Source organism: Moschus berezovskii, chromosome 27 (assembly GCF_049115385.1).
Source record: "Moschus berezovskii isolate FMDL1 chromosome 27, NW_MosBer_1.0, whole genome shotgun sequence".
NCBI classification, from domain to species: Eukaryota; Metazoa; Chordata; class Mammalia; order Artiodactyla; family Moschidae; genus Moschus; species Moschus berezovskii.
This window is the reverse complement of record NC_142486.1, coordinates 13,725,115-13,744,033: the sequence shown is the minus strand read 5'-3', so window position 1 is coordinate 13,744,033 and position 18,919 is coordinate 13,725,115.

Here is an 18,919-nt window from a genome sequence, read left to right as displayed (position 1 = left end):
TCATGGGGTTGCAAAGAGTTGGACACGACTGAGCGACTGAACTGAACTGAAGACATTGTAAATTTTACCTTATGGGATGCTGGATTTTTATTATTATTCCTATATTCTTGACTTTTGTTGTAGATTGCAGTGAAGCAACTTGGAAACACTTTGATCTTTTAACGGTTTTGCTTTTAAGATTTCTTAGGTAGAATCAGCAGTGTTCAGTTGAGGGTAATGATTCCTCATTATTGAGGCAAGACTTCCCTGAACACTCTACCCTAGGCTCCGAGTTATAGGGGCTTTTTTTCCCCCACCTAACTAGTGGGAACCCACTCCAGTGTTCTTGCCTGGAGCATCCCAGGGACGGGGGAGCCTGGTGGGCTTCCGTCTATGGGGTCACACAGAGTCGGACACGACTGAAGTGACTTAGCAGCAGCAGCAACTAGTGGGAACAAGCATTATCCCTGTGCCTGTGTGAGCACCAGGCACCACTCACTCTAATCCTTTTGGATGATTCTTTCCCCAGCTTCAGGCAATTTTCCCTACACTAATGTGCCGACCAATTTGGATGAATTCTCCAGGGGAACTTTCTACAGATCCCTGAAGTTGTCTTTCTGTATCCCTCTCTCCTTTCTTTTACTTGGTTCTGCAAACTCTAACTGCCTTCATCTCCCCACACTCTCAAGATGAGGGATTTTTAAGCTACATAATTAGAAAAGCATCAGGCAAAACATATACTTCACATAATCATAGGCTGGGATAAACAGTATGATATGACAGAATCTTAGGTTTAGCCCCATCCTACAAGCTAAAGATGTGTATTTGGGGGAATGGGCATCATCTCCTATCCTGGCGTGATCTGGAGGCTAGGGATTATTCCTGCAGTTGCCAGTGGTGGCGTTTAGCACAGAACTCAGAGTTGAAGCAGCACCTTCTCCTGTGATGCATGCTGGGGAGACTGAGGTTGAATGGGACTGATTGCTTTAAGCACTGGGCTGTAGTTAGTTTCTGTGCTTTTCAGGAGCTCCTTTTTCTGTGAGGCTATCCTGCAGGGGATCACTTTTGGAAAAGTTAATTTTTAAATTTTAAATTAAATTTTAAAATTTAAATAAAAAACAGCATGGCAAAACAAAACCAAATTTGTGCAAAATACATGCCAGAGTAAGTGGCTTAGAAGCAGCACATATAAAAAAAAACAAAACTAAGAGTAGTAGTTGACATGTGAGTCAGACTGGATGTAGCTGCCAAAAAAAAAAAAAATTAATGTGACCTCAGGTTAAATTAAAAGGACTATTTCATAAGGAAAAGGAGGTGACATTTACTCCACTCTGAAAGCCTGCTAAGGGGGCAAGAACTGTGATGATGCTGTTGACTGCCTCATCAAGTCCAGAATCCTTACCCTCTACACCTTTTGATTTTATAGATAATTAAATGTCTGTAATTTAAAGCTGCTTTGGGCTATAACTTGCAGCTGAATATTCATCACAAATGCAGTCTTCCCAATGAAAATTAATTGTTCCCCATTATATGTATACATGTCCTTTCCTCCTGGACTGTGATCTGATGGAACTAGACTCATTGCCTGACACATAGTAGGAAATACAGATATATATTGGATGTTGCATGAAAAAATGAAATTCTCTATACATCTGACTAGCCTTGGCCACTTTTCTTCACTAATGGATAGTAGCAGAATATGGAGAAATGTTTCTCAGAGTGTAAATGTTTATCAGTCTCCTTGGTATGTGTTAAAATTCAGATTCCTAAGCTCCACTGTACAGAGATTCACCTTTGGTAGGTCTAGGGGTGATCCTGAAGTCAACATTTTGAATTAGCCAAGATAATTCTAATGTTTAGTGTCTTCAGGCTACTTTGAAAAATACTGATAAAGAAAATCAAGGACTGCTCAAATATATACATGGAGATTCTCCAAGTCTGGAGGGTAAATTTTGCAGTCACTGCCTAAATTAACTTTAAAGTCTCTTTATATCTCTTTAAACCTCCTGATGTGTTTTTTTTTTTTTTCTAAATGGGGTATAGTTGTTTTACAATGTACTGTTAGTTTCTGCTGTACAATGAAGTGAATCAGCTGTATGTTTACATATATCCCCTCCCTCTCGGACCTCCCTTCCACCCCTCCCTCAGCGCACCCCTCTAGATCACCACAGAACACGGACCTGAGCCCCCTGTGCTATACAGTAGCTTCCCACTAGCTAGGTATTTTACACATAGTGGTGCATATGTGTGCATGCTAAGTTGCTTTAGCTGTGTATGACTCTGTGACCCCATGGACCATAGCCTGCCAGGCTCCTCTGTCCGTGGAATTCTCCTTCACTGGGAGACAGGTTCTTTACCACTAGTGCCACCTGGGAAGCTCAGTAGTGTGTTTACATCAGTCCTAATCTCCCGTTTCATCCCAACCCTCCTTTTCCCTGCCCAGTATCTGCATGTCTGTTCTCTACATCTGCATATCTATTCCTGCCCTGCAAATATGTTCGTCTGTATCATTTTTCTAGATTCCACATATATGTGTTAATATATAATATGACATTTATTCTTCTCTTTCTGACTTACACTATCCCTGTATGACAGACTCTAAGTCCATCCACATCTCTACAAATGACCCAGTATCATTCCTTTTCACGGCTGAGTAATGTTCCATTGTCGGAGAAGGCAATGGCAAGCCACTCCAGTACTCTTGCCTAGAAAATCGCATGGACAGAAGAGCCTGGTGGGCTGCAGTCCATGGGGTTGCTATGAGTCAGACATGACTGAGCGATTTCACTTTCACTTTTCACTTTCACACATTGGAGAAGGAAATGGCAACCCACTCCAGTGTTCTTGCCTGGAGAACCCCAGAGACGGCGGAGCCTGGTCGGCTGCCGTCTGTGGGGTCGCACAGAGTCGGACACGACTGAAGTGACTTAACAGCAGCAGCAGCAGCAATGTTCCATTGTATGTACCCTCGATGTGTTTTTAAATGATATGGACCAAAATCTCTTTTCCAGGATATCATAAAGATCTAGTCCAACCCAAACTCATTCCTGGGATGTCTGCAGGACAGATGTCCCCCCATCTGTCCTCAGATGGCCCTCTGGAGTCTTTCTTATGTCTCCTTAGGTCTCCTTGTGTGCGTGCTAAGTTGCTTTAGTGGTGTCTGACTCTTTGCAACCCTGTAGACCATAGCCCGTCAGGCTTTTCTGTCCATGGGATTATCCAGTCAAGAATACTGGAATGAGTGGCCATGCCCTCCTCCAGGGGATCTTCTTGACCTGGGGATTGAACCCGTGTCTCTTATATCTCCCATATTGGCAGACTGGTGGGTTCTTTACCACTAGCGCCACCTGGGAAGCTCATTGTCTTCCCTCCAAACCAGTTGGTCTGCTGGACTTGGCCTCAGGGTTTGTTCCAAGTCTTGGACACAGGGGAGGAAGAGGAGGAAGAGGGGGAGTGGGGAGGAAGGGACTGGGAAAGCCAAGGAGGAAAGAGAGAAAAGTGGCAAACACAGATGGTGCGTGGTCTCTTGTTTCTTTAGGGAATTTATTCATTTCTTCTGGATGGGTCTCCCAAGAACTTTTGAAAACATTGCCTTTTTGTTCAAAAGAAAAATCTGTGCACTTAATCACTTGCACAGAAGGAGGGCTCCTGACAGGTAGGAACATTGGGACCAAAAAGTCATGTAGAAATGAAAAGGAAATATTCAGTCTTATATTTTATTATAGTTATTGTAGAGTATTTATAATAACTATAATAAAATATAAGACTGAATATTTCCTTTTCATTTCTACATGACTTGCATGTGACTTATGGGACTGACATTATGTTTCTTATTCCAAGTGATAGTATGGAAAAACACAAAGACGACAGTAAATATCATGATCTATAACTCAATAGCCCCAATAAAACCATGGTTAGAGTTTCTTTGCTTGCATAAACATATACTTTTTAACTTTTGAAAAATGAGAATGAGGGATTTCCCTGGTGGTCCAGTGGCTAAGACTTTGTGCTCCCAATGCAGGGGGCCTGGGTTCAATTCCTGCTCAGGGAGCTGGATTCCATATGTCACAACTAAGAGTTTGCTTGGTGCAGCTAAGAAGAGATCCTGCATGCTGAAGCAAAGATTCCGAATGCTGCATCTAAGCCCTGGCACAGCCAAAGAAATAAATATCTAGAAATCATTAGAAAAATGAGAATGATAGTTTTTAGTCTATATTTTCCACTTAAATTTATAATGAACATGTTCCTCCATGCAATAAAATAGTCTATAAAAACCTATTTTTAATGACTGCTCTCTCTCTCTCTCTATATATATATATTCTTTAATCTGCCCATTGCCGGATATCTAGATTATTTCTCTTTTCTCCATTAAATAGAAATAGTGTTCTTCCTTTCCCTGTTTCTCTTTCCTTCTCTTATTCTCTCCTTCCTCTTTTTCTGTCCCTTCTCTTCCCCGTCTCGCTTCTTATCCTAGAGTTAGGATGGCCTCACCCAGCATTGGGGGAAGCAGGCTGGCAAGGGAAGAGGGGCCAAATGGAGGCCCTTGTGGGGTGTCCCCAGGGGCTGTGGGAGCAGACAGAGGAGTTGGGGTGACACAAGGAGGACTCGGTGGCAGTGTGCCCGGTGAGCTTTGCCCCCATTGCTGAGTAATTCCTTCGTATGAACTTAAGGGGTTTGTGCTCAGTCTATCCAGTCACGTCTGACTGTTTGCAACTCTGTGGACAAGAGCCGCCAGGCTCCTCTGTCCTTGGGATTCTCTAGGCAAGAGTACTGGAGTGGGTTGCCATGCCCTCCTCCAGGGATCTTCCTGACCCAGGGATTAAACCTGAGTCTCCTGCATTGCAGGTGGATTCTTTACTGCTGAGCCACTGGGGAAGCTAATGGGTTCAAGGGCCTTCATTTTTAAGGCTTTTCAGCTCAGTTGTAGGACATAATACTCTCATTATCCGTGTATAGAGGACCTGCTTAATGATATTGGCTAGTGTTATTCCTTAAGTCCTTGCCAGTATGGTTGGTTTAAAAAATATCTTTGATTACTAGTCAAGTTTAAAATTCCTTATGTTCGTTAACCAATAAATAGTATTTCTTCTTTTTTGAATTGTTGATGCATGTCCTTTGACCATTTTTTTTTTATTGGTGGGTTAGTATTTTACATACTGGTTAAGAAGTAATTGATTTTGAAAGCTATTGCTCTTTTGTTTCCTTTGAAATCTTTTCCTCAATTTTTCAGTTTCTCAGTTTGTTTTTGCATTTTTAAAGAAATAAATGATTTTTACACAGTCAAAATATAAGTCTTTTAAAAGTAATATTTCTTAAATTAGATATATCAAATCCTGAACAGGGAGAAAAATGACCTTAGTAGAAAAATTGGTGAAATCAGAATAAGGTCTAGAGTTTAGTTTAACAGAAATGTTGGCTTCAAAGTTTGACAAAAACTACTGTGATAATGTATAGTGACATTAGGGGGAAATGGGTGAGGAGTATATGGAAACTCTCTATTCTGTCTTTGTAATTTTTCTGCAGATTTAAAATTATTTCAAAATAAAATTTGTATGTGTCTGGCTTTTTGTTATTGGCCAAGAGGAAGTAACAGGTATTGGATTTACCCACTTGCCTGAAACAACCAAAATTTGGGCAAAATATCCAAAGTATATTTTTATATAAAATATAAAAACAGACAAAATATACAAATTAATGAAGACAGATGACACCAGGCTGAAATGAAGAATAGTAATCCCTGAAAGACAAGAAACCATGAAATGAGTCCCAGGGTTGCTATAACCTGTAGCCTGAGGAGAGACTTCCAGGCTGTGGTTCCTGGAGGGGAAACCAGGCAGAGCCCAAAAGTCTTCTTGCCTTGAGGACAAGGGACTGGGAGTCCAGGGGGACCAAGATGTTTTTCAGGGCAGGGTACTGGAGAGAAGATAGCTACTAGAGAGAGAACGCCAGAGATCTAACAAAGGTACTTAGTCTTTAGCTGAACTCTAAAGGATGTGAGGAACTACTTGGTGATGGGAAATAATCCTTTGAAAATATTGACAAGAACAATCTACAGGGGTCTAACAGGAACAAGAAGAGTTCCTGTTCCCACCAGCCATAATAGCACTGGATAGAGTACTAAGAAGGGTTTTACCATAGTGGTGAGAAAAATAGAACAAAGAATATACGGGGTAAAGTGAAAACAAGTAACCAAATGGTAGAATGAAATTCCACCATGTCACTAATCACTATCACATTTCATATGAACAGTATTAACACCTTTTAAATTAAAAGGCATACATAGACATCCTTTTAGTTAAAAGGCAGAGATGGTCAAATTGGACAAAAATTTATTGCCTCACTGTATCCTGTCTTCAGGAAAGCCACTTTAAATATAAAGACACACAAATAAGTTAAAAGTAAAAAGAAGGAAATAAATATACCATGCCAAATCCAACTACTAGAAAAGCTAGTAGTTATGTTAATATCAAACAAAGTAGATATCAGAGCAAAGAATATTACCCGAGGTAAAAAGGTCATTTCATAATGATTAAGAACTCAATGCATTAGGAAGACAAAATGATCCTAAACACTTATGAACCTAAAAAAGAGAATTTTGAAATAAATACATGAAGCAAAACCCAATAGCAATGCAGGCAGAAATGGCTGTAACCACCATTATAGTTGGATATATCAACAATCTTCTCCTTAACTGATAAAACAAGAAGACAGAAAATCAGTAAGGATGTAGAAGAACTTAAACAACATTATCAATCAGCTTGACATTATTTACAAAACACTCCATTCAACAACAGTGTAGGGGAAAAAACATCCCTTTGACTCTCTGAGTTTCTGTGACTGGGCTAAGAATTAAACTGACATAGGAAGATTTTTTTTAATTTATTTTTTCATTGGAGCATAATTACTTTACAACACTGTATTGGTTTCTGCTGTACAACATCGTGGATCAGCTGTAAGTACACAGTACCCTCTTGAACCCCCATCCCCCATCCATTCCACCCCTCTGTGTCATCACCGAGGACCAGGCTGAGCTCCTTGTGTTGTTCAGCAGCTTCCTACTAGTTATCTAGTTTACACACGGTAGTGTGTATAGGCCAATGCTGCTCTCTCAGTTCATCTCAGATCTCGGTTCATCTCTCCGTTCATCCCTCTCCTTTCCCCGCTGTGTCTACAAGTCTGTTCTCTACGTCTCTATTTCTGCCCTGCAAATAGGTTCATCAGTACCATTTTTCTGGATTCCATAAATATGCATTAATACAGGAGAAAAGGGGTATAGATTTATTTAACATTTTAAGATGCAGATAGGAGTCTCCAGGAAGGAAAAGATCTGAAGAGGCTGTTAGGCCCCAAGGCTTATATTTCTTTTTACACAAAGGACAGTAAACTGTGTGAATAAGACAAAGTAAAGGGACTTGGGCTCAGGGCAGTAAATTGTAAAACAGGGACCAGAAAATGTATGAGGAAGCTAATGGAAGATGAGGGTTATTTTAGTAAGTTTGTTTGAACAGGTGCATTTTGGCAATGACTCCCAATCTCTGATCATAAGAATAGTCTTCTCTTCCTGGTACCGGGAGGGTGCCTTTCTCATGGGAAACTTTATGCCTGCTTTTATGTAAAAGGGGGAAGGTCAGAGCGCCCTTCTCATCTGCTGTGTCTCAAGTCCCTTCAGCTCAAAATAATCAATATTCCAAAACAGCATATTTTGGGACGGCAGTTCTGAACGCTTACAGCAGCAAAATATACATTCTGTTCAGAATAGACCATATTCTAGGCCAGAAGTTTGATACATACAAAAAGATGCAATTAATACAAAGTATAGTCTCTGATTACAGTGTTGTTAGATTAGAAATTTATTACAGAAAGATATCTGGAAAACCTCACATATTTGGAAACTAACACATTTCTAAATAATACCTGGGTCAAAGAATAAATCAGAAGAGAAATCAGAAACTATTTTTGACCTGAATTAAAATGAAAATAATATATATCAGCATTTGACTTTCTAAGCAGGGCTTAGAAGGGTATTTATAATAATGAATGTTCATAATGGAAAAAAGAAAAAATGCCTTAAAGCAATAATTGAAAGTTCCACATCAAGAAATTAGAGAAAAAAGATCAAAATAAACCCAAATCAAGCAGAAAGAGGGAAACAGTTGGGAAAAAAAAAATCAGTGAAACAAAAAATTCATTCTCTGAGAAGACTGTTAAAATTAATAAATTTCTCTCAAAGAAATTTGGCAAAGATAAAAAGAGAGAAGACCCAAGTGACTAATATCAGGGGACATCACTATACAACTCATATAAATTTAAGAAATAAAAAGGAAATAAATCTTTGCATCATAAACTTAACCTAGAAAATGGACTAGTTCCTTCAAAAACTACAAACTACTAAAACTAAGTCAAGCTGAAATAGGTACTTTTTTTTTGGTTGAAAAATACTTATTTATTTTAATATTGTATATAATTTTAATGAAAAACCTAGTAAAAACTATGTGAGATATAAAATAAATTTAAAAACATGAACCCTGAGATTAAGTTGCTTAAGTGTGAATCCCTACTTACCCATTCACTTGGTCTGTAATTTAGGAATGATTAGTTATATTTTTTGTACCTTAGCTTCCTAATCTGAGACATAATAACTCCTGAAAGAGATACTCTTAATATTTCTATAACTATTAAAGACATTGCATTTGTAGTTCAAAACCTTCCAAAAGCTAAATTCCCAGTGTATTAGTTTTCTAGGCTGCCTGGTTGGCATTTGGGGATGTGTATTGTCACACATCCTGGCTCAGAAGATATGACATCATCCATGACTCCACAGGGAAAAATGACTTATCAGACTCTGCCCTGTGTGTTTCTTCTTTTGGCTGGTTCTAATTTGATCACTGTACTACGATTCCACTGGGGGAAGCTGAGTGAAGCATGTACAGAAAACTCTCTACACTGTTTTAGTAACTTTGATGTAAGTCTAAAATTATTTCAAAGTGGAAAGAAAAAGAAAAAAAAGCAGTCAGATCTTTGATCCCCACTCCCACCCTGCTGTACAGCCTATAAGGTTCTTCCTCCATCTGTCAAAGACCAGAGGGTTATTATCTGAGAAATATGTATCGGCTGTGGTGGATGGGGACCACTAGTCCAGCTGAAGGCAGGTGAATTGCATACTGAATAAAATGATTATTTAGATTCTGAATACAGAGACTCACCCCTAGTCCTCTCCTGTTACTAAGCCCCCATATTTAGGCAGCTTCCTGCTGGCAGTCCTGATCAACTCAGGAAAAAGACTTAGATCTGACACCTGGGTATTTCCAATGAAATGGCCCAGTCAGACCACCTTCCATGCTAGACAAGTCTGTGGGTTCATGCGTTCCAACGAGCTTCTTTGTCCTCAGTTTCTAAACATGAGTAGAACACCAAAAACATCAGGCTAAGGAAATGCTCTAATGTGAAAATTTATTATGCAAACAACTAGCAAGCACCTAGGAGGAAACAGAAACAATTCAGGAAAAAAAGAAGTTTTAAAAAGAGCAATCATTAATAACCTCAGAGAAGTAAGAGAGCATAATACATTCATTAAGCAGGAACAGAACAGGATGCTACTTTAAGAAAAAGAGGGGGACACTGAACAAAAAGGAACATGTTGAAATTAAAAGCATGATAGAAGACATGACTTGATAGAAAGAAGGATAAAATTAGGAAACCTCCCATAACGTAGAGCAATAGGAGAAGGAAAATAGGAAAGGAAAAGATGAGAAAATTCAAGGACTATTGGAAGCAGTCCAGCATCCAGATAATGGGAGTTCTAGCGACAGAGAAAAAGAAAGATGTGTATAAGGAAAAAAACAGATACAGAATTTTCTCCAGAACCAAAGCTACAAATGAAATAGACCCACACCAGGAGAAACTAAGAAGAAATGAAGACCCCTTGTAGTTATATCTTTTTAATTTCTTAAAATTTTATAGGCAATTATAGAACAAATTTATTATTCACTCTTTCTCTTTTCTTAGAAAAAAGGATTGATGGTGGCATGATTCCTTTTATATCAGATGGCAGGACTGGTATATTGTAGTTATATAGCTGCTTTCCAGTTCATTGTTTTAATGACCAGAGCTCCCTTCCATGTCTTATAATACTAAAACAAAAGAACAATAACAAAAATGCTTTGAGAAAAAAAAAATCCAAGTTGATTGATTTTTATACTTCCAAAGGAGTTCCTTGAGCTAGAAATGAATCCAGAATCTCTTAAGAATCAGTCAAGAGACTCAAGAGGTCAAACAGAAAAAATTGGGACATTTTGAGAATTTTAATCCCTGACTAATAAATTATACTCCCATAAAAGAGAGACATACATAGAACTATGTCCTTTGCCCATTTTGCTAAAGATTTTAGAGAGAAAATAATTAAGATTATATAGAAAATTATATCTCTCTGTGTGTTTATATATGTAGGTGTATGTATTGATATGTGTGTGTGTATATATATGTGTGTGTTAATTGCTCAGTTGTGTTTGACTCTTTGTGACCCCATGGACTGTAGCTGGCCAGACTCCCCTGTCTATGGAATTATCCAGGCAAGAATATTGGAGCGGGTAGCCATCCCTTCTCCAGAGGATCTTCCCAACCCAATTATCAAACCGGAGTCTGCTGCATTGGCAGGTGGATTCTTTACCACTCTGCTACCTGGGAAGGCCCATCTTTCTCTTATACCTACAAGAAAAGAAAAATATAAGTGAAATGACTGATAAGGCATTGGTTCTCAGACTGGAGCATCCATATCACCTGGAGTGTTTGTTCAGACACAGGTTGCTGAGCTGCACTCCCAGCGTTTCTGACTTGGGAGGTCTGATTCAGTGGAGCCCCAGATTTGCACTGTTGCAGGGAAAGCTGATGCTGCTGGTCCAGGAACCACACTTTGAGCACCATTGGATTAATGACTACTTCTTCACATTCAGAGTTCACTTTCTGAGTCACGTTTTAACTCAGTGTCATTAATGTGCATGATTTTCCCACAGTTTTATGAACCATTAAGAGCGTAGGTGAGGCAATATTTTTAACAAGAATCCATTAAAGAGTAACAGCCATTGGTGCTGGACTCTTTGGCTGGTTTTGCAATTATACAGAGCCTGTCCACTTTCAAAAATAGCTTTATTGAAATGTAATTTCCCCCCCAAAAATGTAATTTACATAATGTAAAATGTACAGTTAAATGATTGCTAACATATTTACAGAACTATGAAAACACTGTCACAATCTAATTTGAGACCATTACCATCACTCCAAAAGAATCCTCTAGCCAGTTTACACTGATTCCCCACCCTCACCTTGCATTGTAGGCAATTGCTAGTTTACTTTTTGACTGTGTAGATTTGCCATTTCTTTGGACAAAGAGAGATTATTTGCTTATTTTAAAATTACTTAACTTTCTATTATTGAGTTGTAACAGTTCTTCAAATAATCTGGATACAAATGCAGTATCAGATATATGATTTGCAAAAATTTTCCCCCATTCTATAAGCTGTCTTTTTACTTTATTAATGGTACTATTTGTAGCATAAATGCTTTAAATTTTGATGAAAGCCAGCTTATCAATTTTTCCCTTAATTGCTTGTGCTTTTAGTATCATATCTAAGAAACCGTTGCCTAACTCAAGATTATGAAGTTCTTCTCCTCTGTCTTCTGAGAATTTTAGGGTTTTAGCTCTTACATTTGAATTTTTGATGCATTTGAGTTAGTTTTTGTGTATAGTGTCAGGAAGGAGTCCAAATTCATCCTTTTTTTTCACATGACACACAATTTTCCCAGCACCATTTGTTATAAGGGTTATTCTTTTATCATTGAATTTTCTTGGAATCTTTGTTGAAAATCAATTGACTGTAACTGTAGAGATTTATTTTGGGGGATATCTCAATTCTCTATTTATCTACCTATCTCTCTACTAATACCACTTACTGGAAAAGCTTACTGCACTAATATTATAATCAGTTTTGAAATCAGGAGTTGTAAATGCTCCAACTCGTGGGTCTTTTTGGATTTTCATGAGACTTTCAGATCAGGGTCTCAATTTCTGCAAAAAAAGCCAGATGAGCCAACTCACTGGCTTTCTCTAGTTGCAGCGAGCAGGGGCTACTCTCCAGTTGCAGTGTGCAGGCTTCTCATGGCAGTGACTTTTCTTGTTGAGGAGCGTGGGCTCAGTAGTTATGGCACCACAGAATCTGGGATGTTAGTTCCTGGACCAAGTTTTCGAACCCATGTCCCCTGCATTGACAGGCAGATTCCTAAGCACTGGACCACCATGGAAGTCCCACAAGCTCACTTTTTATTCTTGCTCGGGATTGCTGTTAAACATCTCTTTCATCTCATCCGCTCTCCTTGTCCTCAGCCAACTGCTTTCTATAGCTTGTGTTGACATGTTTTTCTTGTAAGCTGAGGACACTTGTTTTGGAAGTGCTGATGCAGGCACTTTTAATATCTGGGTGTGTTGGGGCAAGGCCAGTTTGCCTCCCCTGATAAAAAGACTCAAGAGAAATCCTCTTTTGGCCATACTGATTCGAGGTGTCTGTCACTTTTATCATACATCAAAATTCCACATGTCGTTGCACTATTTTTGGATATTCTGTTCTTTTCCACTAGTCTGTTTATCTATTCATGTACTAACACTGAAAAGTGAAAGCATTAGTTGCTAAGTCATGTCCGACTCTTTGTGACTCTGTGGACTGTAGCCCACCAGGCTCCTCTGTCCATGGATTCTCCAAGCAAGAATATTGGAGTGGGTTGCTGTGCCCTCCTTCAGGGGATCTTTCTGACCCAGGGATAAAACCCCTATCTCTTATTTCTCCTGCATTGGCAGGTGGGTTCTTTATCACTAGCGCCACCTAGGAAGTTCACTCAGCAGTCAGTAGAGACTGGCAACTGGTAATAAAGACTGGCATTTCTTCTAGAGATACAGATGTAGAGAACAAACGTATGGACACCAAGTGGGCAAAGGAAGGATGTGGGATGAATTGGGAGACTGGAATTGACATACCTACACTGCTATGTATAAAATAGATAACTACTGAGAACCGACTGTATAGCACTCAGTGCTCTGTGGTAACCTACATGGGAAGGAAATCCAAAAACGAGGCGATACAGGTATACATATGGCTGATTCACTTTGCTGTACAGCAGAAAATTACACAACATTATAAATCAACTATATTCCAATACAAATAATAATAAAAAAGACTGACATTTCTTAATACCACAAAGACCAAAGATCTGGGGCACTGGCCTTCTCTATTCTCAGCTCCCAACTGCTACCCCTTTGCAACCTCTTTTCTCCTAAAAGATGCCTTTTGTGAACTTCTTCCCTGAATTTCCATATAGAGGTGGTCTGGAGTGACTGGGGTCACCTCTGGCTTTCCTTCCATGACCTTAGAGATTTGGGGCTTTCTACCCCATGTGTGTGGGAAGAGGGAGAGAGATGGGAGGACTGTGGGCTCTTCTGGGAGGGAGCAGAAAACTCATTTGCAGACAGAGGCAAAGTAACCCGAAGGACCAAGTGAAGACCTGTGTGATGAAAGAAAATTATGCCGCCAACCTTGAAACAGTGACCTTGGATGACATCCATTTTGACAAAGCCTGTGTTTCCATCTACTTCAAAGGACTCATTGAAGTTAGTCTTGTAAGTTTCCCAATCCATCAGCCAGCTGGGCTTGGGGAATAACATTTCATCATGAGAAAAGGTTTATCAGAGAGAGGGTAGGAAGAATCAAAGATACAGGTGGTTTATGACACCCCACACCCACCCCAGGTTAAGCAGAGCAGTCAGTTTGCTGTCATCACCTTAAACTTTATATTGCGGGCATCTCAACCTGAACCTCAATCCTGGCTGCCATAGGCATTTACCCTGACACGGGGGTCTCCCCATCTGGGACATTAAGATGTGCATGAGGGAAGGGGATACCCTAATGCTGAGTCAGGACACAGCAGGACATCAGTCTGTTTGCCTTGTGTTCTCTTTTCCCCATTTCCCCCTTTTCTGTCTCTTCTCCTCTCTCTCCTTCATCCCCTCTATGGGTGACTCGGCTTGTTTTCAGAACTCTGGGATATAGAAGCAGTAACCAAAAATATGAATAAAAGTCTTTGTGCAGTCTCTCGGGGAGTCATTGAGAAACCAAGACATCAAGGTGGAAATGTCCAGCATTAGCATTTTCGGCACGTCCTCAGCTCTGGCCATCAACCCTCACAGATGTTCAGAGCCCATGGGATGATGCTGGGATGATGTGTGTGAACCCAGGACGCCCCAGGATTCAGGTACAAGAGGAGAGCATGACTGTTTCATTTCATCGATGGGGAGGCAGACTCAGAGACCATTACTGGTACTGGATGACTCGATTTTCAGAAGTCATGATAGAAACAAAGTATGGAATGGTGGAAAGGAACTTAGCAAACCAGAGAGACAGCAGACACTCAAGCTTGCAGAGGAGAAAGGCTAAGAATAACATGGAAGCGCCTATCTGAACTCCAGAGGCCACAGGTCTCTCTCAAAGTGGGGATACAGCTTGGGTTCAAGACAGGAGGGTTGGTGGAAAGTCTGTAGAGAGAAGTCTCTATGTCCTCCACCACACCTGGGCCCGCGGTGACCCTGTCCACTCCTGAATGCCTCCGTCTGCCTAGAGATGGATGATGACATTGCTGGAGCGGCTGGGTACATCTTCAAACCGGGCCACTTTCTGGAGTCGCACATTTCTGCTCCTGGTGCAGTGGCGGTGAGACAGCTACTGCTGCTGCTAAGTCACTTCAGTCGTGTCCGACTCTGGGTGACCCCATAGACGGAAGCCCACCAGGCTCTCCCGTCCCTGGGCGGTGAGACAGGCACGGCTATAAGCAGCTGCTCAGCCATTGGCTGGTGCCACAGGGGGCTCCTCCCCCAAGCCCGCGACCGTTGGTCGTCCTGCTCAGCCATTGGCTGGTGCCACAGAGGGCCCCTCCCCCCACTCTCGTGCTTATAAGGAACCTGAATTTGGACTGAGGGAAGACGGTTTTTTGAGAAGCTAGTCTGCCATCGTCTCAGTTTGCTAGTTTTCCCAGTAAAGTCGTTATTTTGTGTTTGAACAACTCGTCTGCCGATTTGTTGGCCTCTCCTGTGGCGAGCAAAATGAACTTGGGCTCGGTAACATTTGGAGATCTTGATGTAAGTGAAATCTGGACTCTGGGGCCCTGGACCAGGTACTGCAGTGAACACAGGGGGATTAAGTACAAAGCGACACCCCAAATGGTATAGTGTTCTGATCCTTGCCTTCCATCTGCTGCTTAGACTAACTCAGAATTATACATTTATATCCAATTACTGATAGGTGTAGAAAATAAGGATGAAATAATGAGACAGTCATGATTGACTTCAAGGTGATGTTGCCTAAAGGAGAAATTGTTTCCAAGTACACCATTCAGCCTTGAGTCATATTTACATTGGTACTGAATATTGATTTCACCCGAAATTGTAAGGACATGAGGAACGTTTCATAAGAAAGTTAAATCTTAAGACTCAGTAGTTAATACTTAAGGTCAGTAGTTTTAAGTACTCAGTAGGAAGTCAGTAGTTAATACTTAAAACTCAAGAAAGAAACAGAATAAATGTGCCATTCTATAAGGTGAAAATGGTGCCAAATAAAAGTATTTACTCTGTGGAGTGATAATAGGGGAAATTAAAGTTTTGAATGTGTACAAGTCACTGATAAGATATAGTAAGGTGTCTGAATTATAATTATATATAATATGCATTATATACAATACGTGTGTATATCTGCACATACATAAAATGGAGAGGCTTTCACAGCTTGAAAAATATGTTAAAGTGCTCATATGTTTAAGAAATTATCGCTTATATTTTCAAATCTTAATCATAAAATGTTCTGAAGGTTCCAGAGCCAAACATCTACCATCACTGTATTTAAATGAAATTCAGCAAGGAGAAGGTAGTATTCTGACCACCCCTTCTCAAGGTTACAAAGATTTTCCCAACAGTCCAGCAGGAAGATACTTTTCAGTCACTGATAAGCATGGAACCCAAATGAATCTTGACACCCTAAGTACAATGAAGAAACAACCATAGTCAGCAATTTAAAATATTTTAATCCCAGTGTTTACTTATTTAAAGAATATTATAATGGGTCCTCTGTTCTTAGAGTTTCTGTTTCTCTCCACTGAGGTTCCCTCTTACTGCTAATCACTGGAGTCACCTAACCTTGAAACCTTCAGTTTTTTACCCTTTACCCCAAAGTCCCTAAGCATTTTACCTCTCCAATTCTGATGTCTTTTACCCACTCTCTTTATTTCATCTCACCTTCACCTTAAGGTCCTTCTTGGAGGGTGTGGGCAGAGAGGAAAGACAAAATTGTCTTCAGCATGTAAAAAAGTAGAATGAAGTCCTGAGACTATTTATTAGTCAACGAATTTCATTCTCATCATTCGTGTTCTCTAATCCAAAAACTTACTACGAGCAGATTCCTCATTATGATAAGTAATGTGGTAACTTAGGTATTATTGTTTTGAATGTTTTCATATAAATGCTCTATGGAATCATGCATGTAAATTATTATTATTTTGAGAAAAAAAATGACTTAAGAGAAATTGATCCATACATGGTGATTCTGAAATGGAAATCACTGGAAATTTTTAATAAGTTTTTAAACTAGAAATGCACAGGGAATAAATAATAACACCAGTGCTTTATCACCCAGAATTAATCTCTGCTACCAGGTTTTCATTTTTGCTTTACGTATTTTTTTTTTATTTTAAGAAACAAAATGTCATCCATTAAATTAATAAGCGTCGGGTTCAAATGATTTAGAGAGGTTGTATAAGCAGAGGAGGGTGTTGGTAGGGAAAGGGAGGTCAGAAGGAGCAGAAATGATCTGAAAGTAAGTCTATGAGGCCCACAAAGGGGGCACAGGAAGTTAGAGCTGGAAACTTACAGCGAAAATCATAACTGATCGTGGCTTTAATGTTAGATGACTAAAATTAGTCATAACTAATTTTCAAATGAATGAACAGCACTATTTACATAAACTGATTTGGAAAGAGAGGTAGTTGAGCTGGAAAATCATATACTTAGTTTCTATATGAAAACAAATTTTTCCCTCACATACTCAAGTTGTTTTGATTAAAAAATGCAACTCTGGAGGGCAGGCTTTATTATATGAAACTGTATCTTCTTGGATGATCTGTTCATTGCTTGATTAAAGCCATATCTAGCGGGGAAAAGGCTCATTCCTTTTAGAAACAATTGTTCTTGCATATTTGCCCACATATTAACCATTTCCAGTACTCATGCCTTTTTATAGGTTCAAATTTTCAATAGTGTCATTTCCTTCAGCTTAAAGAACTTCCCCTAGCACTTTTCCCAGGGAAGATCTGCTGGCAACAAATTATCTCAATTTTGATGTATCTGAAAATATCTTTGTTTTCAGTTTTGAAGAATGGTTTTACTGGGCATAGACTTCTGAGTTAACAGTTTTCTCTTCCCACACATTAAAGATATTGTTTCTTTGTCTTCTGTACTCCATTTATTGGATGAGAAGTTGGCTGTCGGTCATTCCCCAACTGATAACTCAAGTTAGTCAAGAATCCACCTGCAATGCAGGAGACCCTGGTTTGATTCCTGGTTCAGAAATATCCGCTGGAGAAGGGATAGGCTACCCACTCCAGTATTCTTGGGCTTCTCCTGTGGCTTAGATGGTAAAGAATCTGCCTGCAATGCGGGAGACTTGGGTTTGATCCCTGGGTTGGGAAGATCCCTTGGAGAAGGAAAAGGCTACCCACTCTAGTATTCTGGCCTGGAGAATTCCATGGTCTATATAGTCTATGGGGTCCCAAAGACTTGGACACAACTGAGCGACTTTCACTTCACTTCTTCCCCTATATATGATACGTCCTTTCTGCCTGCTTGCTTGTAAGATTTTCTATTTCACTTTGATTTTTATCTGTGATGTGGCTAGGTGCAGGTTGTTTTTTTGTTTTGTTTTGGTTTGGTTTTGATTCTTTTTAGAGGTATGTTAAACTTCCTACATATGATGTCTGATGTTTATAATTAAGTTTGGAAACTTTTTGGCAAATAGTCCTCCAAATACTTTATTCTCTATTCTCTCCCTATCTTCTGAAACCCCAATTAAGCATATATTAGAATGTTTGATACTATGGCTCTATTTGGTATTTGATATGGAAGTTCTGTATGTCTCTTTTCTAAATACTTTACTTTTACTGATTCATTTTGGATAATTTCTATGTATTTGTATTTAAATCAGTAATAATCTTTCTACTCTCCCCCATTCAGTCATCTCTTAATTTCATGTTATGGTTTTTAAAAAAATTTCAGATACTGTATTTTTCAGTTCTAAAGATTGTACTTGATACCTTTTTAGAGTTTCCATATCTTTTTTGAGATGCCCTCTCTTCCTCCAGTGTATCCATTCTACTCATGAAACCCTATAACATATTTATCATTTAGTTTAAATCATATCATTCCATATTATACTGGAGGTCCTAACAAGTGGAATAAAATAAGAAAAAAAAACGGTATCTGAATTGGAAAGGAAGAAATAGAATTGGAGTTATTTGAAGATGATATGAAAATCCAAAATCATCTATAGAAAAAAAAGCTTTAATTATAGTAAAAAGTTAAGGAAGGATGCTAGGTATTAGAGCAATATTTTAAAAATCTGTTGCTTTCCCTCCATCAACTTCAGGTCTCTTAAACTATGCTTTAAGAACATCAGAGATTTGTATCAGATTTGGAACAACTTTACCATCCTAATTCTTTTTATCTTCTTTCTTGAAGCAATCTTAATTTTGTTCTCTGTTATTTGCTACCAGAAGAGCTTTAGCAAAAGAGAAGAGATTTCTCTGAGATCAGATATAGAGAAGGTGGACAAGGGGTCCCTTGTTCATGGGGTATGGCGTGGGC